Source organism: Triticum urartu, chromosome 4A, assembly GCF_056163025.1.
Source record: "Triticum urartu cultivar PI428250 chromosome 4A, HENAU_Tu73, whole genome shotgun sequence".
In the NCBI taxonomy this organism is placed as follows: domain Eukaryota; kingdom Viridiplantae; phylum Streptophyta; class Magnoliopsida; order Poales; family Poaceae; genus Triticum; species Triticum urartu.
The window spans coordinates 237,372,801-237,400,493 of record NC_141876.1 but is presented as its reverse complement, the minus strand read 5'-3'; the positions used below and the strand labels follow the sequence as shown (position 1 = coordinate 237,400,493).

The window sequence follows — 27,693 nt, the reverse complement described above, 5'->3', positions numbered from 1 at the left end:
GGAGCTTGCACACCTTGTCAGCATTCTTAGGATCGACAAAACCTTCCGGCTGCATCATATACAATTCTTCCTTAAGGAAACCATTAAGGAATGCCGTTTTGACGTCCATTTGCCATATTTCATAATCATAGAATGCGGCAATCGCTAACATGATTCGGACGGACTTCAGCTTCGCTACCGGTGAGAAAGTCTCATCGTAGTCAACCCCTTGAACTTGTCGATAACCCTTAGCGACAAGTCGAGCTTTGTAGATGGTCACATTACCATCCGCGTCTGTCTTCTTCTTAAAGATCCATTTATTTTCTATGGCTCGCCGTTCAACGGGCAAGTCAGTCAAAGTCCATACTTCATTTTCATACATGGATCCTATCTCGGATTTCATGGCTTCTAGCCATTTTTGGAATCCGGGCCCGCCATCACTTCTTCATAGTTCGAAGGTTCACCGTTGTCTAACAACATGATTTCCAGGACAGGGTTGCCGTACCACTCTGGTGCGGAACGTGTCCTTGTGGACCTACGAATTTCAGTAGGAGCTTGATCAGAAGTATCTTGATCATCATCATTAACTTCCTCTCTAGTCGGTGCAGGCACCTCCGGAACATTTTCTTGAGTTGCGCCATTTTCCGGTTCAAGAGGTAATACTTCATCAAGTTCTACTTTCCTCCCACTTACTTCTTTCGAGAGAAACTCTTTCTCTAGAAAGGATCCATTCTTGGCAACAAAGATCTTGCCTTCGGATCTGAGGTAGAAGGTATACCCAATAGTTTCTTTAGGGTATCCTATGAAGACGCATTTTTCCGACTTGGGTTCGAGCTTTTCAGGTTGAAGTTTCTTGACATAAGCATCACATCCCCAAACTTTTAGAAACGACAGCTTAGGTTTCTTTCCAAACCATAATTCATACGGTGTCGTCTCAACGGATTTCGACGGTGCCCTATTTAAAGTGAATGCGGCAGTCTCTAAAGCATAGCCCCAAAAAGATAGCGGTAAATTGGTAAGAGACATCATAGATCGCACCATATCTAATAGAGTGCGATTACGACGTTCGGACACACCGTTACGCTGAGGTGTTCCAGGCAGCGTGAGTTGTGAAACTATTCCACATTTTCTTAAGTGTGTGCCAAACTCGTGACTCAAGTATTCTCCTCCACGATCTGATCGTAGAAACTTGATTTTCCTGTCACGTTGATTTTCAACCTCACTCTGAAATTCCTTGAACTTTTCAAAGGTTTCAGACTTGTGTTTCATTAAGTAGATATACCCATACCTACTTAAATCATCAGTGAGGGTGAGAACATAACGATAGCCACCGCGAGCCTCAACACTCATTGGACCGCACACATCAGTATGTATGATTTCCAATAAGTCAGTTGCTCGCTCCATTGTTCCTGAGAACGGAGTCTTGGTCATTTTACCCATAAGGCATGGTTCGCACGTGTCAAATGATTCATAATCAAGAGACTCTAAAAGTCCATCTGCATGGAGCTTCTTCATGCGTTTGACACCTATGTGACCAAGGCGGCAGTGCCACAAGTATGTGGGACTATCACTATCAACCTTACTTCTTTTGGTACTCACACTATGAACATGTGTAGCATTACGCTCGAGATTCATTAAAAATAAACCATTCACCATAGGAGCATGACCATAAAACATATCTCTCATATAAATAGAACAACCATTATTCTCGGATTTAAATGAGTAGCCATATCGAATTAAACGAGATCCCGATACAATGTTCATGCTCAAAGCTGGCACTAAATAACAATTATTGAGGTTCAAAACTAATCCCGTAGGTAAATGAAGAGGTAGCGTGTCGACGGCGATCACATCGACCTTGGAACCATTCCCGACGCGCATCGTCACCTCGTCCTTCGCCAGTCTCCGCTTATTCCGCAGCTCCTGCTTTGAGTTACAAATGTGAGCAACTTCACCGGTATCAAATACCCAAGAGCTACTACGAGTACTGGTAAGGTACACATCAATTACATGTATATCACATATACCTTTTGTTTTGCCGGCCTTCTTGTCCGCTAAGTATTTGGGGCAATTCCGCTTCCAGTGACCACTTCCTTGCAATAAAAGCACTCAGTCTCGGGCTTGGGTCCATTCTTTGGCTTCTTCCCGGCAGCTTGCTTGCCGGGCGCGGCAACTCCCTTGCCGTCCTTCTTGAAGTTCTTTTTACCCTTGCCCTTCTTGAACTTAGTGGTTTTATTGACCATCAACACTTGATGTTCCTTCTTGACTTCTACCTCTACTGATTTCAGCATAGCAAACACTTCAGGAATGGTCTTTTCCATCCCCTGCATATTGAAGTTCATCACAAAGCTCTTGTAGCTCGGTGGAAGCGACTGAAGGATTCTGTCAATAACCGCGTCATCTGGGAGATTAACTCCCAGCTGAGTCAAGCGGTTATGTAACCCAGACATAGTGAGTATGTGCTCACTGACAGAACTATTTTCCTCCATCTTACAGCTGAAGAATTTGTCGGAGACTTCATATCTCTCAACCCGGGCATGAGCTTGAAAAATCATTTTCAGCTCTTCGAACATCTCATATGCTCCATGTCTCTCAAAACGCTTTTGGAGCCCCGGCTCTAAACTGTAAAGCATGCCGCACTGAACAAGGGAGTAGTCATCGGTACGTGCCTGCCAAGCGTTCATAACGTCTTGTTCTGCAGGGAGAACAGGTGCGTCACCCAGCGGTGCTTGTAGGACATAATCTTTCTTGGCAGCTATGAGGATGATCCTCAGGTTCCGGACCCAGTCCGTATAGTTGCTGCCATCGTCTTTCAGCTTGGTTTTCTCTAGGAACGCGTTGAAGTTGAGGACTACGTTGGCCATTTGATCTACAAGACATATTGTAAAGATTTTAGACTAAGTTCATGATAATTAAGTTCATCTAATCAAATTATTTAATGAACTCCCACTTAGATAGACATCCCTCTTCTAGTCATCTAAGTATAACATGATCCGAGTCAACTAGGCCGTGTCCGATCATCACGTGAGACGGACTAGTCAACGTCGGTGAACATCTTCATGTTGATCGTATCTTCTATACGACTCATGCTCGACCTTTCGGTCTTCTGTGTTCCGAGGCCATGTCTGTACATGCTAGGCTCGTCAAGTCAACCTAAGTGTTTGCATGTGTAATTCTGTCTTACACCCGTTGTATGTGAACGTTAGAATCTATCACACCCGATCATCACGTGGTGCTTCGAAACAACGAACTGTCGCAACGGTGCACAGTTAGGGGGAACACTTCTTGAAATTATTATGAGGGATCATCTTATTTACTACCGTCATTCTAAGTAAACAAGATGCAAAACATGATAAACATCACATGCAATCAAATAATAAACGTGACATGATATGGCCAATATCACATAGCTCCTTTGATCTCCATCTTGGGGCTCCATGATCATCTTGTCACCGGCTTGACACCATGATCTCCATCATCATGATCTCCATCATAGTGTCTCCATGAAGTTGCTCGCCAATTATCACTTCTACTACTATGGCTAACGCGTTTAGCAGTAAAGTAATTTACATGGCGTTTCTCAATGACACGCAGGTCATATAAAAATTAAAGACAACTCCTATGGCTCCTGCCGGTTGTCATACTCATCGACATGCAAGTCGTGATTCCTATTACAATAGCATGAACATCTCATACATCACATATAGATCATTCATCATTCATCACAACTTTGGCCATATCATATCACAAAGCACTTGCTGCAAAAACAAGTTAGACGTCCTCTAATTGTTGTTGCAAGTTTTACGTGGCTGAATTAGGGTTCTAGCAAGAACGTTTTCTTACCTACGTGAAAGCCACAACGTGATTTGTCAACTTCTATTTACCCTTCATAAGGACCCTTTTCATCGAATCCGCTCCAACTAAAGTGGGAGAGACAGACACCCGCCAGCCACCTTATGCAACTAGTGCATGTTGGTCGGTGGAACCGGTCTCACGTAAGCGTACGTGTAAGGTTGGTCCGGGCCGCTTCATCCCACAATACCGCTGAAGCAAGATAATACTAGTAGCGGCAAGAAAGTTGACAACATCTACGCCCACAACAAATTGTGTTCTACTCGCGCAAGAAGAACTACGCATAGACCTAGCTCATGATGCCACTGTTGGGGAACGTTGCAGAAAACAAAAAATTTCCTACGGTTTCACCAAGATCCATCTATGAGTTCATCTAGCAACGAGTGATTGGATTGCATCTACATACCTTTGTAGATCACGCGTGGAAGCGTTCAAAGAACGGGGATGAGGAAGGTGTACTCGACGTGATCCAAATCACCGGAGATCCTAGCACCGAACGGACGGCACCTACGCGTTCAACACACGTACGGTCAGCGTAACGTCTCCTTCTTCTTGATCCAGCAAGGGGAAAGGAGAGGTTGAGGAAGATGGCTCCAACAGCAGCACGACGGCGTGGTGGTGATGGAGCTGCAGTACTCCGGCAGGGCTTCGCTAAGCACTATGGAGGAGGAGGTGTTGGAGAGGGAGAGGGAGGCACCAAAGGCAAGGGTAAGAAGTCCTCCATCTCCCCACTATATATAGGAGGGCCAAGGGGGGGGCGCCGGCCCTAGGAGATCTAATCTCCTAGGGGGTGCGGCCAAGGGGAGGAATCCCTCCTCCCCAAGGCACCTAGGAGGTGCCTTCCCCTCCTAGGACTCTTCCTCCTTGAAACCCTAGGCGCATGGGCCTCTTGGGGCTGGTGCCCTTGGCCCATGTAGGCCAAGGCGCACCCCCTACAGCCCATGTGGCCCCCCCGGGACAGGTGGCCCCACCCGATGGACCCCCGGGACCCTTCCGGTGGTCCCGGTACAATACCGATGACCCCGAAACTTGTCCCAATGCCCAAAACAGGACTTCCCATATATAAATCTTTACCTCCGGACCATTCTGGAACTCCTCGTGACGTCCGGGATCTCATCCGGGACTCCGAACAACATTCGGGTTACTGCATATACATATCCCTACAACCCTAGCGTCACCGAACCTTAAGTGTGTAGACCCTACGGGTTCGGGAGACATGTAGACATGACCGAGATGACTCTCCAGTCAATAACCAACAGCGGGATCTGGATACCCATGTTGGCTCCCACATGCTCCTCGATGATCTCATCGGATGAACCACGATGTCGAGGATTCAAGCAACCCCGTATGCAATTCCCTTTGTCAATCGATATGTTACTTGTCCGAGATTCGATCGTCGGTATCCCAATACCTCGTTCAATCTCGTTACCAGCAAGTCACTTTACTCGTACCATAATGCATGATCCCGTGACCAGACACTTGGTCACCTTGAGCTCATTATGATGATGCATTACCGAGTGGGCCCAGTGATACCTCTCCGTCATACGGAGTGACAAATCCCAGTCTTGATCCGTGTCAACCCAACAGACACTTTCGGAGATACCCGTAGTATACCTTTATAGTCACCCAGTTACGTTGTGACGTTTGGCACACCCAAAGCACTCCTACGGTATCCGGGAGTTACACGATCTCATGGTCTAAGGAAAAGATACTTGACATTGGAAAAACTCTAGCAAACGAACTATACGATCTTGTGATATGTTTAGGATTGGGTCTTGTCCATCACATCATTCTCCTAATGATGTGATCTCGTTATCAATGACATCCAATGTCCATAGTCAGGAAACCATGACTATCTGTTGATCAACGAGCTAGTCAACTAGAGGCTTACTAGGGACATGTTGGTGTCTGTTATTCACACATGTATTACGATTTCCGGATAACACAATTATAGCATGAATAAAGACAATTATCATGAACAAGGAAATATAATAATAATGCTTTTATTATTGCCTCTAGGGCATATTTCCAACATCTAGGGCATATTTCCTTCACGCGAGTCCACGGAGGGCTCCACCACGAAGGGTCCATGAAGAAGCAACCTTGTCTATCCCACCATGGCCATCACACACGAAGGACTTGCCTCACTCGGGTAGATCTTCACGAAGTAGGCGATCTCCTTGCCCTTACAAACTCCTTGGTTCAACTCCACAATCTTGTCGGAAGCTCCCAAGTGACACCTAACCAATCTAGGAGACACCACCCAAAAGGTAATAGATGGTGTGTTGATGATGAACTCCTTGCTCTTGTGATTCAAATGATAGTCTCCCCAACACTCAACTCTTTCTCATGGATTTGGCTATGGTGGAAAGGTGATTTGAGTGGAAAGCAACTTGGGGAAGGCTAGAGATCAAGATTCTTGTGGTTGGATTGGAATGTCTTGGTGATACGTCTCCAACGTATCTATAATTTTGGTTTGTTCCATGCTACTATATTATCCATCTAGGATGTTTTATATGCATTTATATGATATTTTATATGATTTTTGGGACTAACCTATTAATCTAGAGCCTAGTGCTAGTTTCTGTTTTTTTTCTTGTTTTTGAGTATCGCAGAAAAGGAAAACCAAACATAGTCCAATTGACCTGAAATTTCATGGAGACTATTTTTGGACCAGAAGAAGTCCACGGAGTATCAGAGATGGGCCAGAAGAGTCCCGAGGCACCCACGAGGGTGGGGGGGGGGCTACCCCCCGGGCGCACCCACTACCTCGTGGCCGCCTCGGAGACCCCCCTGACTTATTCCCGACTCCAACACCTCTTATATATACCCAAACTTCCAAACAGAAACCTAGATCAGGAGTTCCGCCGCCTCAAGCCTCTGTAGCCACCGAAAACCAATCTAGACCCGTTTTGGCACCCCGCCGGAGGGGGAATCCCTCTCCGGTGTCCATCTTCATCATCCCGGCGCTCTCCATGACGAGGAGGGAGTAGTTCACCCTCGGGGCTGAGGGTATGTGCCAGTAGCTATGTGTTTGATCTCTCTCTCTCTCGTGTTCTTGATTCGGCACGATGTTGATGTACCGCGAGCTTTGCTATTATAGTTGGATCTTATGATGTTTCTTCCCCTCTACTCTCTTGTAAGGGATTGAGTTTCCCTTTGAAGTTATCTTATCGGATTGAGTCTTTAAGGATTTACACTTGATGTATGTCTTACATGTGCTTATCTGTGGTGACAATGGGATATTCACGTGATCTACTTGATGTATGTTTTGGTGATCAACTTGCAGGTTCCGTGACCTCGTGAATTTATGCATAGGGGTTGGCACACGTTTTTGTCTTGACTCTCCGGTAGAAACTTTGGGGCACTCTTTGAAGTTCTTTGTGTTGGTTGAATAGATGAATTTGAGATTGTGTGATGCATATCGTATAATCATACCCACGGATACTTGAGGTGACATTGGAGTATCTAGGTGACATTAGGATTTTGGTTGATTTGTGTCTTAAGGTGTTATTCTAGTGCGAACTCTAGGATAGATCGAACGGAAATAATAGCTTAGTATTATTTTACTACGGACTCTTGAATAGATCGATCAGAAAGAATAACTTTGAGGTGGTTTTGTACCCTACAATAATCTCTTCGTTTGGTCTTTGTTATTAGTGACTTTGGAGTGACTTTTTATTGCATGTTGAGGGATAGTTATATGATCCAATTATGTTATTATTGTTGAGAGAATTTGCACTAGTGAAAGTATGAACCCTAGGCCTTGTTTCCTAGCATTGCAATACCGTTTACGCTCACTTTTATCATTAGTTATCTTGCTGTTTTTATATTTTCAGATTACAAAAACCTATATCTACCATTCATATTGCACTTGTATCACAATCTCTTTGCCGGACTAGTGCACCTATACAATTTACCATTGTATTGGGTGTGTTGGGACACAAAAGACTCTTTGTTATTTGGTTGCAGGGTTGTTTGAGAGAGACCATTTTCATCCTATGCCTCCCACGGATTGATAAACCTTAGGTCATCCACTTGAGGAAAATTTGCTACTGTCCTACAAACCTCTGCACTTGGAGGCCTAGCAACGTCTACAAGAAGAAGGTTGTGTAGTAGACATCAAGCTCTTTTCTAGCGCCGTTGTCGGGGATGTTAGCACTTGAAGGTACATCTTTAGATCTTGCAATCGAATCTTTTAGTTTCTTGTTTTATCACTAGTTTAGTTTATAAAAGAAAATCACAAAAAAATGGAATTGAGGGTACCTCATATGCTTCATCTTTTTTACATCTTTCATGAAAATAAGGATTCCGATAATTGTGCCAAAATGCTAGAAGAAGAATGCATTATATGTTTGGCATTAAATCTTTTAATGATGAGCATGATTGCAATGTTGTTAGTACGAACTCTTTGAATATCCATAGTATTACTGATGATTGCACTAGTCATGATGAAAATATCTCTTATAAGCATGTCAATTTTTGTGAAGTGCATAGGGTTTGCAAGTACACACCAAATAGGGAAGATAGATTTTGCAAGAGGCATAAGTATTTAAAAACTAAATGGTTGCAAAAAAGGCTAGATGTTTGTGCTGAAATTTTAAATTTTCTTAGCCATCCTTATGAAATTTGCAATAAACATGGTCATTTAAATATCCAATGCAAATTGTTTCATGATCGAAACATGTCCAAAAATTGTGATGACTTGATTTCCCTTGCGCATCATAATGAATTTAGTTTGCTTCTGGGTTATGAAGAAATGAAACGTATAAGTAAGGATATTTCAGAATTTGTCTTTGATAAAGTTCTTGATTTTGATATAGAGGAAATTTATATGTATTATGTGATGAATTGCATTGAAAATCCTTATATTACCAATTACATAAAGTCAAGAAAACAATTAGAAGATGAAGAGAATACTAATGAAAGAGAAGATATTTTCCAATATCCTCCTATTTTTTCTTATGATGAATCAGGTAATGAGAAAGAGCCTTCTATCCAACCAATCTCATTAATAAAGAGCTCCAAAAAAAGTTAAACCCACATGATGTGAAGAAGAAAAAGAAAAAACGTAAAAAACAAAGGTAAAAAGGTATCCCCAAATGATGTTGCTCCTATTATTTATTGTGATCTCTACTCCTAATAGAAATTGATGAATAGTTTCCATGGTTTATTTTCGCTGATTTTTTTATCAATCCTCCCACCTCCCTCACACCCAAGCACGATGCCCCCTCGCGCGAGAAAAAAACCGGACGACGACCGCCCTCGCGAAAAAGAACCGTACGACGACCCCTCACACAAAGAAAAAAAACTAACGATCTCTCCCCGCGCCTGGGAACTCGATCTGGATCACGGCGGCGGCGGCGGCGGCGGCGACCCTCTCTCTCTCTCCGCGCACCCACGCATACCCCGGAGCCCTGCCCACCTCCTCCCTTTTCAGCGCCCACATCGCGACCCCTGTGGCTACTCCACTCGTCGTGGAGGTTACGGAAACCCGATGGCGTTGGCTTGCCGGAGATGAAGAAGACAGCCAGGTGATGCGGTACTCGGGAGGTGGAATTGGCAACGGAGGTGGCTCCATATGGATGTCGCGGACCTCCCACTGGATGGAATCGAAGTGGGACGATGTGCTTCGGTCGTCAACGGCGGCTGCGCGGGATGCAGTATGGTATGGATTGGGCATCTCGAGGATGGGCTCTCTTCGCAAGGCTCCTCCACGCCAGTACGCTCTCTGATCTGAACCTTCTTCTCTTTGCTCACGCACGCACAGACACAGACGTACCTGACCCTTCGTTGAACAGCAGTGGAGGTGTTTGAGGAGTCTGTCCCGGGGCTGCTCGTGAAGCATGTCGACGTCTCCGTCTTGCCATTGCTCAAAACACCGCCCTGCCGGCTGGGGTCCTTATTTGCCATCGAGGCCTTCCGCAACAGGGTCCATGATGCCTGATTGCTTCCTCTTCGGCTGGATCGGGTCCAACCACACAGTAAGCTATGCCTCGTCTTCCGTCTTCTTTCTTAAATTTTCTATGGTTCTTGGTCTGATTCTCAATAAAGAGCTCAAACTCGTCTTGAGTTTTTGGTTATGACCTGCCCTATATTGTTGGTACAGATTATTGTACTACTGTCTTGAGTGGCAAATATTTACTGAGATGGGATAATAGGTATACTATTTTTCTATTTCAAGACTGAAATATGATTTCTTCCTGCTCTATGTCAATTTAATTTTTTTCTGAATAATTTACCAACACAGTGCAGGTTGATGTGTGTAGCACGTGTTAACAAAATCTCAATTATCTGCATGGTATATATATCTCTAATCATTGTCTTTTCCAGAATGAAGAGAAGGTATGAGAAAGATAATACTAATAATCCCTATACATTTGACATTTAACTTTTACCAGATTCTTGGATTCCTCAAAATCATGTCTATTAGTGTTTCTTCTATATATATATATATGCATGATCTTTCCTTTTGAAATTCTCATTATGTACATGATTTTTGCTACTGCTGGCCTTGAATTGGCACTGATTTGGGCCACCTTGTTGAATGATTCGTGCACGGATGTGTTTCGTTGGTCTTTTGCGGCATGTGGGGAGCGTAAACTGGAAGAATGTGTGCAGCAGGCATCGCTGCTGCGCTGGACGATGTTGTGCGAGGCCATGGCCATGGACGATGTGCTGTTGGAGAACGACGCAGGACTAAGGTAGTCGATGTGAATGACCACTGGGTATGTAATGGTTTAGTCCTCCTGAATTTGCACTCTGTTTTTTAGTCCTCTGTAGTGTTGTTCAATTTGGGCAGGGCTTACATTCTCTCATAGGATCAGACCAAACAAGGTCTCATAAGCTTTGCCGTTGTTTTGTTCGAAACATAAAAACAGCCATTATCGAGGAAAGAGTCATTCTCACATAGCGATTTGTTTGCCTCCTTGTAGAATTCCAATTGCTTATGGATTCGTATGATGCAGCCTACATGTTCCCATCACCCAGTAAAGTATAGACATCAATTATTGCATCTGGGTTTATATTATGCATCCCCGCTGCCAGTTTCATTGTTAAGTAGGAACGAAGATTACATTTATAAATGATATATGTATGTAATTGTGTGCTGCATTCTTGCTGCTTCCAGTAGATGTACTATCTTTTCAGCGTTGACTTTTAAAGCGTTTTTGCTGACAAGAAGCTTATCAGTCGTAATGTTCAGCACCTACATTACCTGATGGTCATGTAGTGCTAGGGAAATAGATATTAATGTGGGAAATAGATATACAATATGTTATAAAGGATAAGACAAATAATTATTGGGTGTGAAAGATCAGGATGGAAGCATTTTTTTTGCTATCATATGAATTATTGAATACAATCTCGTATGCAACCCCTCAAAATTAGATTTAATTCATGCTCGTACACCATCGCTTAAGTAGGAAAAGAGAAGTATTTCTAAGGCTACTCTATATCTTATTTTTCTTTCACAGCATATATATTATTAGTTATATGTTTGCCTGGGTAGGAAAGTAACAATCAATCCCTCAATATAAAAGGAAACTAATGATCAAGACCTTAGCTGGCTGACGGTAACTCCATTCATTCTCTTCCAATTATTATTATTTTAGTTATTTTTCTATTCTCATGGGTAGGTTTCTTCTGTGTTGTTTTGCTTTAGTTTCGTAGTTGTCACTCCCATGTATTTCTTCGACGAGGAGGCGTGGACACGAGGCCTAACTATCCGGTATAAATTGGTTTTCCCACTGTAGCTGTAAGATTGGATTGTTGTTCCCTTTTCTGCACATGATTGTTCCACTTGTGATTTATCATATATGAATTGCTACTTGACATCCTTTTGATCCAGCGTGATTTCTTGCTTCTTCTCATCTTGTTGACTACTGGTTGTGTTTGTTCTCTCGCCAAAGGCCGGGACTTTGAGTTGCCTGCCATGGTGGAGCTCGGGATGTTGGCAGATCTGACCGGACTGGTGAGCACTCTGCCCATACCTGCCGAGGTCGGCCCTGCTCTGTGCCATGCTCGGTAACTCACCCTCGCTGATGGGAATGTTATGCACAAAATGCTGATGAAGTTGTGTACTGATTCAATGAACTGAATTTTAATTAGCTGATGGTGATGATATGTTTTTTGTGAACTAAAAAAAGCGTATCCCCATATTGGTGCTTTTAGGAAATGGCGAATTTACGTATCCTTATCAGCCTTATACTAATACATGTATCTGTATCAGTGCATTCTTGGATTTCATGTATAAGCCGCTCAAGAGAAATTTAAATAAGGTTGTTATGTTTCAGCATACTATACATGCTTTCCCGTAGACAATGCTGCAATACTGTCATGTGATAACTGGTGCTGATATAAGGACCCTTATCTTCAGTGCCATTTGGAGTAACAGTCTACAATGCCACAACACGTTGTTGGACCTATCTTTGGCGTTTCTTCTGCCAGGTATCTCTATGATTTAAGTAGATAGAAGTTATTAATTACACGTTCATTGTGGTAGACCGATTGTCTCTCTTCTACAATTGGAAATCTGTTATGTTCTGATGAGATGCTATCATATGACTAATATGTAACTGGTGATGTTTTATGTCTCATAGTTAAACTTTGTTTCATATTTCGAATTGGTTATTGAACATTTTTGTTTCCATGACAGTAGATCTATATCGGGATTTATAGCATATGCTCTATGTGCAGCTGATGAGTCTTTTAGGGATGCAAATTGTCTGCCTTCGGAAAATCAGAAGAATGAAAGAATGGGATTTATAGCATATATGCTCTATGTGCAGCTGATGAAGCTTTGAGAGATGAAAATTGGTTGCCTTCGGAAAATAAGAAGAAGGAAAGAACGGTACCAATTGCTTTTAGTGGAAGCTCTTTTCCTTTTTTTGTATTTTTGCCGAGTCGCTGGATCTGATTAGAGCTTTTATTAGGGTGTTTCAATTGGTGGGGGAATCGGAAGCATCTCAGACATTTTAAATGCATGACTGCTGATTGCTGAAAATGTTCGTACCCACAGTCACTACAATTTGTTTTATTCTCATTCTTTTCCTTTTCGTTGATGAAGATAAGATCGATGGTCTATCATGCATCATGTAGGAGCAGATTTCCTAATCTGTTGGGCTAATATTGTTAGTTCAGATTTGGAGACCCATATTTTTTGCTCACAACAATGTCTAGAACATTATTGTATCTAGCAGATATTAATAATTTTATCTCCAGAGTAAAGCCATATATACAAGATGGCTATGCTAATTAACATTATTTGATGAATTTATTAGGAAATATGCAGTTATGGATCCATTCTATAGTTGGAATATGAGACTCCATATGTGTGTGTATGTTTATTCTTGCTTGAATCTGGTGCTGAAGGTGTGAACAGGTGAGTCCTGCTTACAAGTTCGTCTAAAGAATTTTCATGTTTTAAAGCCATTGAGACATTTATCCCTCCACCTTCTATATTTATTTATCGTCAATTAGTGCAATAGTGGTCTCTGGTGTATTACCCATTCCACACTAGCTTGTTTCCTTTTCGTTTTGGGGGTTATTTGCAGTGGAAACTATTGTTTGTGCTTGCCACTCATTAAATCGTCTTTGAAAATCTAACGAGCGGAAGCAGAATAGCTCATTTTATACCATTGGTTGCAGTTTTACATCCACATTGCCAATTTGTATTTTTTTTAAGCACAAGCAATAGTTATGTGCATCAATCGCATATTCTTCTGATAATACTAAATTCAATATGCGGATCAATCTTTATATATGTATAAGAAACCAATTGGTGATCCTTTGTACATAGAGTAATCAGGGTCCGATTCACTTGGATGTACCTCAATTTGCTGTTATATGATTTACTGTTTTAGGTTGTAGTGGTAGCACAAAAAGTCATAATAGGGAATTAATGAGTAACAGTTGACTCAGATAGTGGTTGAGTATGTTTCTCCTAAAGCTAATTGATTTTATTAAGCATTCATAAGTTCTTAGAAATTCAGATAGCCATTTTCTCTAGGCTGCAATATGTGTGGATCAGTTGATGCTCAATATTTTCTGGATATTACATGAACTCTGAAATACATTTTTCTCTCTCTTAGGTTTTAACCTTTGGGTGGGGGTATTTTTTGTAACATGGAATAGTGATGAAAATCATTTCTAGAATTTATAATGAGCAGTTATGTTCTAACTTTCTCTGGCTGTAGAATTACTGGAGATGGGTTAGTAGTTTTACCCTTTCAATTAGCATGAATTTATATAGAAGGTTGGTTTTGAACTAAATTGATGCCCTCTTGTTCACTGATTATCTATGAACTGAAATGATGTCCGACTATAGTACATTGGTCTTTCATATGTTGGTTGTGCATACATGGCCTTAGCTTATCCTTCTCTACTTTCATTTCACTAAAAAATGGAAATATCGCCTGAAACTTTTATGCACGTGCTACTGCTACTACATGACCGACTTGACCAAGCCCACTCTTCCAAGACTATCGATTTACCGCAACCTCCAAGTTACGGTGATGCATGGGCGGGGCAGCCACCCCCTAGATCCCGTTAGCACAATGTCATAAAAATATATTTATACTGATTGTTGCGCAAAGTAGAAGGCTATTGTTTGTAGTTATTAGTTTATTTCCTCTATATAGAATGACACGGTTTATTGTGTGTCCAAGAGGAAGGAAAAATAGATTTATAGGTGTTATGTGACTTACCTTTTAAAAGGAATAACTTCATGCTATTGAGTCTTCACTATTTGCTTCACAGAATTATGGCCATAATAAGAAAGTCCATCATGGAGTATATATAACATCGTTTTCTATTATTCTGCAACTCTATCTACCCCTAATAAGAAGTCCATCTATTTTAGATGGTGAGTTGATGAAATTTGTTCCCTAAAATGTATGCGGTAATTTGGGTTGTACCCAAATATCTCCTTTTCCTTTAAATAAATTATCCCTGGAACTATCTGTTTTGAGTAAACATTTCTTAAACATAGGCACGTTTCAACCGCTAACCAAGCCTGGTCACCATCACATGTTTAGTGCGTGGATTCTGCCAGTGTCATAATATTTTTTTTGAGGTTTGCCAGTGTCATAATATTGGCATAATCACCACGTGTGCGGGGGAATATCATATATCCGTAAACCTCATATGTTTTTTCCAGTGGAACATTATCATGACAAATTAGTCAATTTTTTTAAAATGTCCGTGGCAACGCACAGGCATTCTACTAGTGATGATAATGTCAATACTATAGGTGCTATCCATACTATTAATGATGAGAGTGATTATGCTTATGATATGAAAAGGCTCAAGCTTAGGGATGCTATGTTTGATGAGAATGACATGTTTGAGAATTTATTTGCTGCAATTAATGTTTGTCTCAAATTTGGGGATGTTATGTTTCATGAATATGATTTATTTAACCTTCCAAGTTTTGATATGCAAATTTTCATAACTTTCGCTCGTTGCAAACATACTGTACGAATAGCATCTACTGGGGCTTAGAGCGCGTGAAACTCATCACTACCTTGTAAGGGCTTGAGTATGATTAGAGCGCCTTTTTTGGAAGCAAAACCTGTATTTTTATATGAGTTTTCTTCAGTTGCTTAGATTATGATGATAGTATGCCTTCTATTTATGATGGTTATATTGATAAAAGTGGGTTTGGAAGAGTGTCAACTTTAGGAAGTAATGATCCCACTATTTTGGAGGATGTTGAATCTTATTGTGACAATTATGAAAGTGGATTTGAAGAGGTCGTGACTTTATTTAGTAATGATTCCATCATTTTGGAAGAGGTTTTAATTGATTATGATGAGAACAAAGTTACTACTTATGATGATTATTATGATGATACTTATGCTATAAAAAGTAGAGATGATTATATTTATAAAACTTGTCATGATTATGATTACCCTTTTTCTAAACATTTCTCCTTTAATGTGGAAACAATTTATAGTATTCGAGTTTCTTATGATGCTCTCACTATTCCGAATGAGAAGAATTTTGCTTATGTGGAGAGTAAATTTTTTTTTATGATTGTGGCTCATGAAAAAAAATGCTTTTTATGTAATAGTTATATTGTTGGATTCATTCATGATGCTACTGAAAATTATTATGAGGGAGTAATTTATGCTTGTAGAAATTGCAATAATATCAAGTTTCCTTTATACATGTTGAAAATCTTGAAGCTACGCTTGTTTTGCCTTCCTATGCTAATTGATTATTGTTCCTATAAGTTGTTTGCTCACAAAATCCCTACGTATAGGAAGTGGGTTAGATATAAATGTGCTAGTCATATTCTTCGTGATGCTCTCTTTATGTTTCAATTCTTATCTTTTATGTGAGCATCATTGAAATCATCATGCCTAGTTAGGGGCGTTAAACGATAGCGCTTGTTGGGAGGCAACCCAATTTTATTTTTGCTCTTTGCTTTTTGCTTCTGTTTAGTAATAATTAATTAATCTAGCTTCTGTTATGATTGTGTTTTTTATGTTTTAATTAGTGTTTGTGCCAAGTAAAGCCTTTATGATCTTCTTGGGTGATTGTTATTTGATCTTGCTGTAAAAACCAGAAAGTATGCGCTCACAAGAATAATTTTAGTTTTTTACCAGAGCGATAAAATACCAATTCCACTTGCAGTAGATTAATAAACATATTTTTTAGGACTTCTTAATTTCTCAGGAGTTTTAGAGCTACAGAAGTATTCGAAACCTATAGATTACTATGGACTGTTCTATTTTTGATAGATTCTGTTTTTTATGTGTTGTTTGCTTATTTTGATGAATCTATGAGTAGTATCGGAGGGTATGAACCATAGAGAAGTTGGAACACAATAAATATTACACCAATATGAATTTAGAATGAGTCCATAACAATACCAAAAGTGATGATTTATTTTCTTATACTAACGGAGCTTATGAGATTTTCTGTTAAGTTTTGGGTTGTGAAGTTTTTAAATTTTGGGTAAAGATTCGATGGACTACGGAATAAGGAGTGGCAATAGCCTAAGCTTGGGGATGCCCAAGGTACCCCAAGGTAATATTCAAGGACAACCAAGAGCCTAAGCTCGAAGGGCATCCCCTCTTTCGTCTTCGTTCATCGGTAACTTTACTCGAGGCTATATTTTTATTCAGCACATGATATGTGTGTTGCTTGGATCGTTATTTTATTTTTTTTTGTTTTGCTTGAAGTTTGAATAAAATACCAAGATCTGAAATTCTTAAATGTTAGAGAGTCTTCACATAGTTACATAATTATTCAACTACTCATTGATCTTCACTTATATCTTTTGGAATAGTCGATCATTTGCTCTAGTACTTTACTTATATCTTTTTAGAGCATGGCGGTAGTTTTATTTTGAAGAAATTGTCGAACTCTTATGCTTCACTTATATTATTTTGAGAATCTTTTAGAACAACATGTTAATTTGCTTTGGTTATGAAATTAGTCCTACTATGATGGATATTCAAGATGGGTATAATAAAAATTTTCATATAGAGCATTGAATACTATGAGAAGTTTGATATTTGATGATTGTTTTGAGATATGAAGATGGTGATATTAGAGTCATGCTAGTTGAGTAGTTGTGAGTTTGAGAGATATTTGTGTTAAATTTTATGATTCCCGTAGTGGTGAACCATTATGTGATGAAGTCGGAGCATGATTTATTTATTGATTGTCTTTCTTATGAGTGGCGGTCGGGGATGAGCAATGGTCTTTTCCTACCAATCTATCCCCATAGGAGCATGCACATAGTACTTCGTTTCGATAACTAATAGATTTTTCCAATAAGTATGTGAGTTCTTTATGACTAATGTTGAGTCCATGGATTATACACACTCTCACTCTTCCATCATTGCCAGTCTCTGTTGTGCCGCGCAACTTTCACCGGTACCATACACCCACCATTATCTTTCTTAAAACAACCACCATATCTACCTATTATGGCATTTTCATAGCCGTTCCGAAATATATTGCCATGCAACTTTCCACCGTTCCGTTTATTATGACACGTTTCATCATTGTCATATTGCTTTGCATGATCATGTAGTTGACATCATATTTGTGGCAAAGTCACCATTCATAATTCTTTCATACATGTCACTCTTGATCCATTGCACATCCCGGTACACCGCCGGAGGCATTCATATAGAGTCATATTTTGTTCTAAGTATCGAGTTGTAATTCTTGAGTTGTAAGTAAATAAAAGTGTGATGATCATCATTATTAGAGCATTGTCTCATGTGAGGAAAGGATGATGGAGACTATGATTCCCCCACAAGTCGGTATGAGACTCCGGACGAAAAATAAAAAAAGAAAGAAAAAAGAGGCTATAAAAAAAGTGAAGGTCCAAAAAAAAACTTGGTCTCAGCACATGAGTAGGTGGTTCTCTCTCAGAAAATGAGTAGTGGAAGTGTACGCACGTTTTGATGGCTCTCTCTCAAATGGAGAAGGGGTGGAGGGTATATATAGCCTCCACACAAAATCCAACGGTTACACACATTTGACCAAACTCGGTCAGACCGAATAGAAGAAATTGGTGAGACCGATTCGGTTCAAAATGTGAACGTTAGGAATCTTGGTGGGACCAACATGATCAACTTGGTGGGACCGATGTGCTAGGGTTAGGGCAAAACCTCATCTCGGTGAGACCGATTTCAGCAATGAGCAAACAAAGAGCTAGTCAAGCAAACTCAGTGGGACCGATTGCACATTTCGGTGAGAATGAAATAATTACAACAGGCAACAAAGAGTTTGCAAGGCCATCTCGGTGAGACCAAGATCCCGATCGGTGAGACCGTTTAGGGTTTCTGGCACTGACTAGGTCAAATGAACTCGGTGGCGTTGGATAGATCAAATCGGTGGGGCCGTGTTTGACTTTTAGGTTTTGGACATATGTGGAAATGAGAAAGTGGCTGAGGGTTTTGGAGCAATATCACTAAGCACTGTGAGCAAGTAGATCATTAAGCAACACCTCATCCCCTTTTAATAGTATTGTCTTTCCTATGGACTCAATGTGATCTTGGATCACTAAAATGAAAATGAAGAGTCTTGAGCCTTTGCCAATCTTTGTCCTTAGCATTTTGAAGGGGTTCCACATCCTCTTGCCCTTGCCACGCTCTTGTTGAACTCATCTGAAATATATTAGATAAAAATATTAGTCCAACAAGATATATGTTGATATTAATTACCAAAATCACCCAGGGAGCACTTGTGCTTTCAATCTTCCCCTTTTTGGTAATTGATGACAACATACATCAAAGTTTTGGATAAAAATATGAAGAGTAACAAGTAAAGCTTTGGAAGGACATGTAACATGCATAGGCTCCCTCCACATGTATGTAATCATGTAAAGATGGAATATAAGAACATGTGAATGCATAAGCATGTCAAAGCAAGTAATGAGTTACATGTATCTTGGCTATATGCATCAAAGCAGATGATGTAAATAAAATAAGTGTACCTTCATGTTCATGAATCCTTCTTGCAAACAATATGTGCAGCAGCAAGAGATTATCATGCACATGAGTGTGATACATATACTTACTTTGTGGTCTTGAGCTAGCTTTGGAGGAGGTGAACTTGAGAAAATAAGGTTAGATAACGCAAGAATACTCTAATTAAAGCAAGTTCAGGAAACCAAAAGAGTATCAAGATTGGGATAACATGAAATGGGTGATTACTTAGTACTTCATTTGGATAGACATGTCCCCAAGGATTAAAGATATGCTAAGAATTTCAAAGTTTTTCTTTCCTAGACATGGACTCTTTCTCTCCTTGAATCTGATATTGGATAATAGGAGAAGGTAGGGTGAGAGAAAACCAGAGCAAGAAAAATTTGAGCAATGAGAAGGTGCAAACAATCATATATTGACATGTCTTTCCCCTCTTACAAACATGTGACTTCTCTCCTCTTTGTTTTACTAACATCTGAAAAGATGTGCTCTCTCTCCCATATGATAAGCTTTGATGTGCTCTCTCTCCCTCTTTGACATCAATTTCCAGCAATGGACCTTCTGGAACATGAGTCAAATAGGTTTGGTCCTTGAGACATACTACAAAGCAAAATCTCTACTCTTAATGTGTGAGTTGGTGAAAAATATCCACAGTTTATTTTCGTCCCACCACTTTCGTCCATTTTATTTTGCTGGTTTTTCTCCGTCTCCCTCCCCACCCCACGCGCGCACGCAAAAAAAACACACCGCAAAAAAACCCTATCGATCCTCCTGGAGGACACAGGCACACAGTGCCGCCGATCCTCTCGATCCACCCCTCCCGATGCGGCCTCTCTCCTTCCCTCTCCTCGTGCTCCGGCGCCGCCCCTACTGCTCCGTCGACCCGATGCGGCCCGATCTCATGCGATCTCACAGCCGCCGCCGCCGATCTCACAGCCGGATCTCGTGCGATCTCGCGCCGCCGACGTACGGAGTCGCCTCCACGGTACGGGATCACCGCCGCCGACGTAAGAGGTCACGTCGCTGCCACCACTGACTTACCCGCGCTGCTCGCTGCTCTGCTCGTGTCATGCCTCCTTGGTCATGTTTGCCGCCATGGCCACCCGTCCCCACCTTGATCTGTCATCTCCTTGACCAGACACCCATGTCCTAGCCATGTTGTTGCTGCTGATCTCCCCTCCCCCAACCCATAGGTGCACACCACCCCCTTCCCCTCCCTCCCTTCCTCCCGCTAGCGGCCTCCCTCGATAGATGTGGGTGCTGCAGGTGGACAATATGAAGGTTCCGGCTGCCGCTGGTGTCAAACGACAAGATGGGTAGCGAGACAGCCGTTGTGACTTCAGGTATGTTTGCTTGAGTGTGTCTTTTTTTCCTTGTGCACCGCTTCAATTGCTTTAACTGACACACCAGCGGAGAAGAAGGTGCCCTGGATTGAGAAGGTTGGTGAGCACGCTAAGAGGCAACACACTCTAGGGGCCGCAGTGACCAAATTGTTAAGAATATTAGACTCTGATGTCGTGATGATGTATACAAGATGTTGCTTGGCATCAAATTCCAGGTTTGTTCTTGAATTCGATTCATGTTGTTCATGGAGTCTACTTATAATCAGGTTTAAGTTTCTGGTGTTTCATGTAATTTATTGTCAACATTATGTATCTTTTCTTCTATAACCCTTATTGCTCAAATCAGATTTGGTGTCTCCAATAACTCCCTAATCTCAGGCACATTTAGTTTCATGTTGAATGATTTTATAGCCAATTCAATTTATTTTGTACGTATAGCTATTGATCCTTCTTTATGATTCATGAGATTATTGACAAATTGCAAAATTATTCTTTGGATATAATTATGTAGTTATCTCTGGTTGCAGACAACTTTTTATCTCTACATACGTGTTCCTTATGACAATTAAAGGATACTAATTTTTTTAAATATTGCAGGAGATGCGTTGTCAGGCCAGGTAACTGTAGAAGATCACCTGATGAAGCACAGTGACATTGAGTTTTGCCTGGATGCATGTCAACCGTCGATCTGCGATCCAACGAAGCTTAGAAGAACTTACCGCTTCGCTGCCGAGCTGCGTTTTCAGCCGTAGATCTTCATCTGGATGGCTCAGACCGTTGTCAACTTACTTTTAAAAGTTACCGCGTTGCTTTTACGTGATGAACCTGTTGCTTTCTACTTTTAGCTCTGAATTCGCTTTATAAACCCTCCTCTGGCTTGTGGAGAGGGTATTCTGAATTCTATTAGGGCTTGGCCCTTAAGCTGTCGTGTTTCGGCTAGCGGAAACCCTAGCTACTCGTCTCAGATCTAAATGAAATTGATCCCAAAATTTCCCCGCAATTAGCTTGATTTTCCTTTGTTTTTGAGACGAGCAAGTGACAGGAACAACTAGTGTCTGTCAAGTGCTATACAGAGCGTAGGTTGTAGTCCTTGGAGGCGAGAATTGAGCTCCAGATCCAATCTGGGCTCTGATCTGTTGCGGCGGCGGAGATCGTTCGGTAGCAGAAAGGCAGAGCCGTGGTTTCTGAAGAAAATTTCTTCAGTAGAAAATACCACCCAACCCTCCCTTTCAGTGCTGCTCGTTCCGGCGATGCAGTTTCTACTCCGATCTGATGGAGAAATTTGAGATTGTGTGGTTGGTTGCTGGGCGACCGGCGTAAAATCCCTTCCCACTCCCTCCCAAGTTCACCCTTGGACCAGATCTTCAAGGAATGACCAACAAGGCACCTGAAGACATGGCAGGTGAGACGCAAGATACTAATTGTTTGGAGCTTGAATCTCTGCAACTTGACATAAAAACACTTCGGCAAGAACGCGAGGAAGACAGAAAGGAATTCTACCATTTCACAAACTATGTCAACAAGAACTTCGCTAGCATACATAAGAACTTCAAGAAAATTCAGAGTTCCTTGCTGAAGTTAACAGCAGAGCAGTCAGTTGACGAAGAAGAAGAGGAGGAAGAAAGACCAGATCCGCTGTCAGGGCAAGGAAGCACGACTGTTCCTCCAGGAAGGCCAAAGCAACTACCAAACAACCACCTTGCCACTGATAAACATGATCCTGCAACTGGGGGATTTGCTGTTCTAGTTGACAAAGCAACAGACAGAGAGATGAACATGGATGGCACGCCAAAGGGCCCTTATAGGCACCCTAATCATACAACCAACAAGCAAGAATTCCACACCCCTCAGCAACAACAAGGCCAGGTCACAAAACATTTCATGACAGTGGAGGAATTACCTGAAGCAGAGGTCAGAAGAGAAAAGAACATACCTTATACACCTGAAGTTCGAAGAAATCTCCTTTGTGTTAAACCTGCAAAGTTAAACATTGCTGAATTCGATGGAGTTGATGCAGACTCATGGATACAGAATATTGAACAGTATTTTTCGGCTGCTCGAACCCCAATTGAGCAAAGAACTGAGATAGCAGTTTCATACTTAAAAGGAGAAGCTATCCAATGGTGGAGAGGTACAGGGTTCATTGCCAATCATACTCCTTGGCACAAGTTCTGCTCTGCAATCACACAAAGATTTGCAGTAACGTCTGTATGTGAAAATGTGAAAGCTTTTCACAAGTTAACACAACAACTTCAGTTGCTCAGTATATAACAGAGTTTTAACAACACATGAACTTAATGAGGAGGGACAACCCTGCAGTACCAGATGACTATTATATGCATAGTTTCATTGCTGTGCTAAACCCTTACATCCAAAGTCACCTGGAATGTTTAGAACCTACAGACATGAACAAAGCTATGTGGTTAGCCAGAAGAATTGAGAAGTCTTGTCCTCCTGCCATTACTCAGAAACCCTATGTGCCGAACTACACAAGAGGAACTACATGAGAAATATCTAAACCTGTACTTCCTGCAAGCACATCTCCTGCTTCTGTTATACAACAAGCTAGAGAAAAGGGCATTTGTTATAAATGCAGAGAACCATGGTTCCCAGGGCACAAGCAAGTGTGCAAGATGTCACAAAAAGCACAAGTTCAGGCACTGCAAGAACAAGGAGAAAACCCTGACATTATCTACATAGTAGATGCAGAGGAGCTACAATCATATGGGGATGAAGAACCTCTTGATAACCAAGAGCTCAAAATTTCCATGCATGCAACTACAGGAGTACCTGAAGAGAAAAAGAAACATACTTTTACTCTCCAGGTCCAAATTGGAAAAACAATGGGTCTAGCCTTGGTGGATAGTGGAAGCACTACTACTTTCATCTCCCCTGCTCTTGCTTTACAATCTGGATGCCCTGCCACAGCAGTAAAACAAGTCCAAGTGACAGTAGCAAATTATACAGTGATTTTTCTCTCCACAACATCAAGTACAACATCCAAGGAGTAGAATTGGTATCTGATTTCAGGATGTTGAAACTCACTGGATATGATATCATACTTGGAGCTGGCTGGATGTATAAGCACAACCCTGTCACTTTTGATCTGCCTAACATGAGGTTGGGGATCAGACAACCCAATGGGTACCAAACCACCTTCCTGGATGAGAGTTTGCCCACTAACCCTTGCACTCCTATATTGCAAGACATGGAAAACATACTAGATGACATGCTTACTGGAGCTTTGATGTGGATGCAACCAGTGCAACTGGAAACCATACATAACTCTGTGCAGAAACCTGGAATTACTACAATATTAGAAAACTTAAAAGATGTTTTTGCAGAGCCCACTGGTTTACCTCCACAAAGAGAATGTGACCATGCAATTAACCTTGAACCTGGAGCCCCAGTTATAAATCAGAGAAGATACAGATTGCCACATCATCAGAAAAATGCATTGGAAGAAATCATTAAAGATCTTCTCCAAAAAGGGATTATCAGATTAAGTCACAGTCCATATTCCTCTCCTGCTATTTTGGTCAAGAAAAAGGACATGACTTGGAGGCTATGCATTGATTACAGAAAACTGAATGCACACACAATCAAAAACAAATATCCCATACCCATGATAGAGGATCTTTTGGATGAATTGAATGGAGCAAAATCTTCACCAAACTGGATCTGAAAGTGGTTATCATCAAATCAGAATGAAAGGAGACATGGAGAAAACTGCTTTTAGCACACACATTGGTTTGTTTGAGTTCTTGGTAATGCCTTTTGGAGTGACAAATGGCCCTCCCACCTTTACAGAACTCATGCACACTGTATTGGGGCCATTACTGAGACACTATGTGCTAGTTTTCTTTGATGATATCCTCATTTTTAGCAAGACATACAAGGAACACTTGGAACATGTAGCCCTAGTATTGGAAGAACTCAGGAAACATCAGCTATATGCAAAGCTCTCTAAGTGCACCTTTGCACAAAACAAAGTGGAGTATTTGGGCTATGTGGTTACTGACAAGGGAGTCTCCACAGATCCTGCAAAAATAGAAGCCATAGTAAACTGGCCCACACCTCAGAATGTGACACACTTGAGGAGTTTCTTGGGATTAGCTGGATACTACAGGAGGTTTGTTCAGAATTATGCACTGATTTGCAAGCCATTGTTTGATGCATTGAAAAAGGAAGGATTTCAATGGACTGACAGACAAATGACCACTTTTCCTGATTTCTTCCCAACAACTAAAGGAGCAGTGTTAATGCAAAAGGGACAGCCCATTGCATATATGAGCAAAGCTCTAGGCCCTAAAGCTGCTGGCTGGTCCACATATGACAAAGAGGCACTGGCAATCAATGAAGCACTTAAGAAATGGAAACACTACTTTGCTTCATCCTCTCTGATTATCAGAACTGACCAGCAGAGTTTGAAATACATACAGGAGCAAAAAGTAACTGAAGGGGTTCAACACAAACTCCTCATTAAACTCATGGGGTACAATTTCACAGTGGAATACAAGAAAGGCAAGGAAAACAGAGTAGCTGATGCTCTCTCCAGAGTTAAATATGCTCTAAATGCCCTGGGCTCTAGCACTGCAATTCCCTCTTGGATTTCTGAAGTGGTGAATAGTTACAAAGGAGACACTAAATGTTCTGACTTAATTGCTAAACTTGCAATAGATCCAACTGGCCAACCTCCCTATACTCTCACTAGTGGAGTGCTTGGGTATAAGGGAAAAATCATGATTGGCAACAACAGTGAACTGGAAAATTCCTTGCTCACTTCTTTTCACAAGTTTGAATTAGGAGGACACTCTCGGGAAAGAGCAACTTATCACAGATTGAAAATCCTTTTTACTTGGCCTGGAATGAGGAAGGCAGTGCAAACCTTTGTTCAGCAGTGCCTTGTCTGTCAATTGAACAAGGCACAACATGTGCACCCCCTAGCCTGTTACAACCCCTCCTAGTTCCAGATTTTGCTTGGACCCACATTAGCATGGACTTTGTGGAAGGGCTGCCCAAATCTGAACACAAAGACATGATACTGGTTGTGGTTGATCGTTTCACTAAATATGCTCACTTTGTGGCCATGAGACACCCCATCACTGTAAAGACAGTAGCACAAACTTTCACTGACAACATATTTAGATTACATGGACTGCCTACAGTCATAGTAACTGACAGAGATAGGATATTCACTAGTCATCTCTGGTAGCACTTGTTCAATAAAATGGGAGTCAAATTACACATGAGTACTTCCTACCACCCCTAATCAGATGGGCAAACGGAGAGAGTAAATCAATGTCTTGAGAATTACTTAAGATGCACGACTTTTGCTCATCCCAAGAAATGGCATACTTGGCTTTCCATGGCTGAATGGTGGTACAACACCACATTCCACACATCACTGAAAATGACTCCTTTTCAAGCTCTGTATGCCAGACCTCCCCCTGATTGCTGAGTTAATGTTACCACCAGCGGAAGGTGAGGATCACCAAGCTGAACTAGACAGGGACACAATAGCCCAACAGATCAAGGACAATTTACTCAAAGCACAAGAGAGAATGAAGTTCTTTGCAGACAAGAAGAGATCTAAGAGATAACTTGCTGTTGGAGATATGGTCTATGTCAAATTGCAACCATACAGACACACCAGCTTGAGCATACACAAACACCTGAAACTTCACTCCAAATATTATGGGCCTTTCAGAGTCCTGGAGAGAATTGGAGTTGTGGCTTATAGGTTCCTCCTGCCTGAGGGTTGTCAGCTTCATCCCACTTTTCATGTAAGCCAACTCAAGAAGCACATTGGTCCTGAAGCTGTACCTAACCCTAAATTGCCTCTCCTAGATGAACATGGTAACATCCTCATTCAGCCTTAAGCTCTGCTTGAATGAAGGCTAATCCCACGAGTCCAGGGAGACATTAGCATTCCAGTAGTGCAATGGCGTATCAAGTGGCTCAATCTACAAGTGGAGAATGCCACCTGGGAAGATGCGGCTTTCATTCAGAAAGTATTCCCTGATTTCCATCCTTGAGGGCAAGTCTGTTCTTCGTCGGGGGGAATTGTCAGGCCAGGTAACTGTAGAAGATCACCTGATGAAGCACAGTGACATTGAGTTTTGCCTGGATGCGTGTCAACCGTCGATCTGCGATCCAATGAAGCTTAGAAGAACTTACCGCTTTGCTGCCGAGCTGCGTTTTCAGCCGTAGATCTTCATCTGGACGGCTCAGACCATTGTCAACTTACTTTTAAAAGTTACCGCGTTGCTTTTACCTGATGAACCTGTCGCTTTCTACTTTTAGCTCTGAATTCGCTTTATAAACCCTCCTCTGGCTTGTGGAGAAGGTATTCTGAATTCTATCGGGGCTTGGCCCTTAAGCCGCCGTGTTCCGGCTGGCGGAAACCCTAGCTACTCGCCTCAGATCTGAATGAAATTGATCCCAAAATTTCCCCGCAATTAGGTTGATTTTCCTCTGTTTTTGAGACGAGCAAGTGACAGGAACAACTAGTGTCTGTCATGCGTATACGTAAGTTTGACTTTCACATAATACATGCCAAATTAATGTTATGTCGTGCATGACAGTGTAGCTCGGCAGGGTAATGGAGAAGCTTCATTCTGATGGTCTAGAAGTTCTTGTTTGGTGTTTCCCTCGGCAGGGTAATGGAGGAAGATGAGACTTAACCCAGGTATATTATGCAGAGCATGCTTTTTCTGTTTGAAAAGAATAACACGTTATTCTTGGGTTATTTTTGACGTTGTCAACTGATATCTGGTATTTACTGTTGCTGGGTTGCTGCCACGATTACGGTGCATAGCCTATGCAGTTATCTACTTCGTTGGCTGCAGTTTTATTACATGAAAATGTTTTTAACATATCCTTTGTATCTTCTCTTCACGAGCATTCTCTTCGAAACAAAAAAGACAGCAGTGTATCTATATGCACCTTGCGAGTTACATTTTCTACCAGAGCTCGTACTACTATTACTGCTAGACTGACATAAAGTCAGCGAGTTCCAAATTTTCATGTTTAGGTTCGACTGGTTTGTGGTTCTTCATTGA

General features: G+C 41.4%; 1 protein-coding gene across 50 annotated transcripts in view; it reads left to right on the top strand.

The window, feature by feature from the left end:
* The first annotated feature begins 9,063 nt into the window (after positions 1–9,063).
* The window catches only part of LOC147975480 (uncharacterized), a 28,092-nt gene continuing 9,462 nt past the window's right edge, over positions 9,064–27,693 (top strand). The window contains exons 1-12 of one of the 50 annotated variants that reach the window (XR_015600835.1): positions 9,071–9,553; positions 9,633–9,815; positions 9,941–9,992; positions 10,082–10,176; positions 10,442–10,559; positions 11,495–11,560; positions 11,681–11,856; positions 12,062–12,110; positions 12,209–12,279; positions 12,529–12,682; positions 12,765–12,836; positions 13,113–27,320. The gene's annotated coding sequence lies outside the window, so the exon portion shown is untranslated. Of the gene's footprint in view, positions 9,554–9,632; positions 9,816–9,940; positions 9,993–10,081; positions 11,857–12,061; positions 12,111–12,208; positions 12,280–12,528; positions 12,683–12,764; positions 12,837–13,112; positions 27,321–27,693 lie in introns of all 50 variants that reach the window. The other 49 variants (XM_087518213.1, XM_087518207.1, XR_015600834.1 and 46 more) reach the window with 49 other exon arrangements.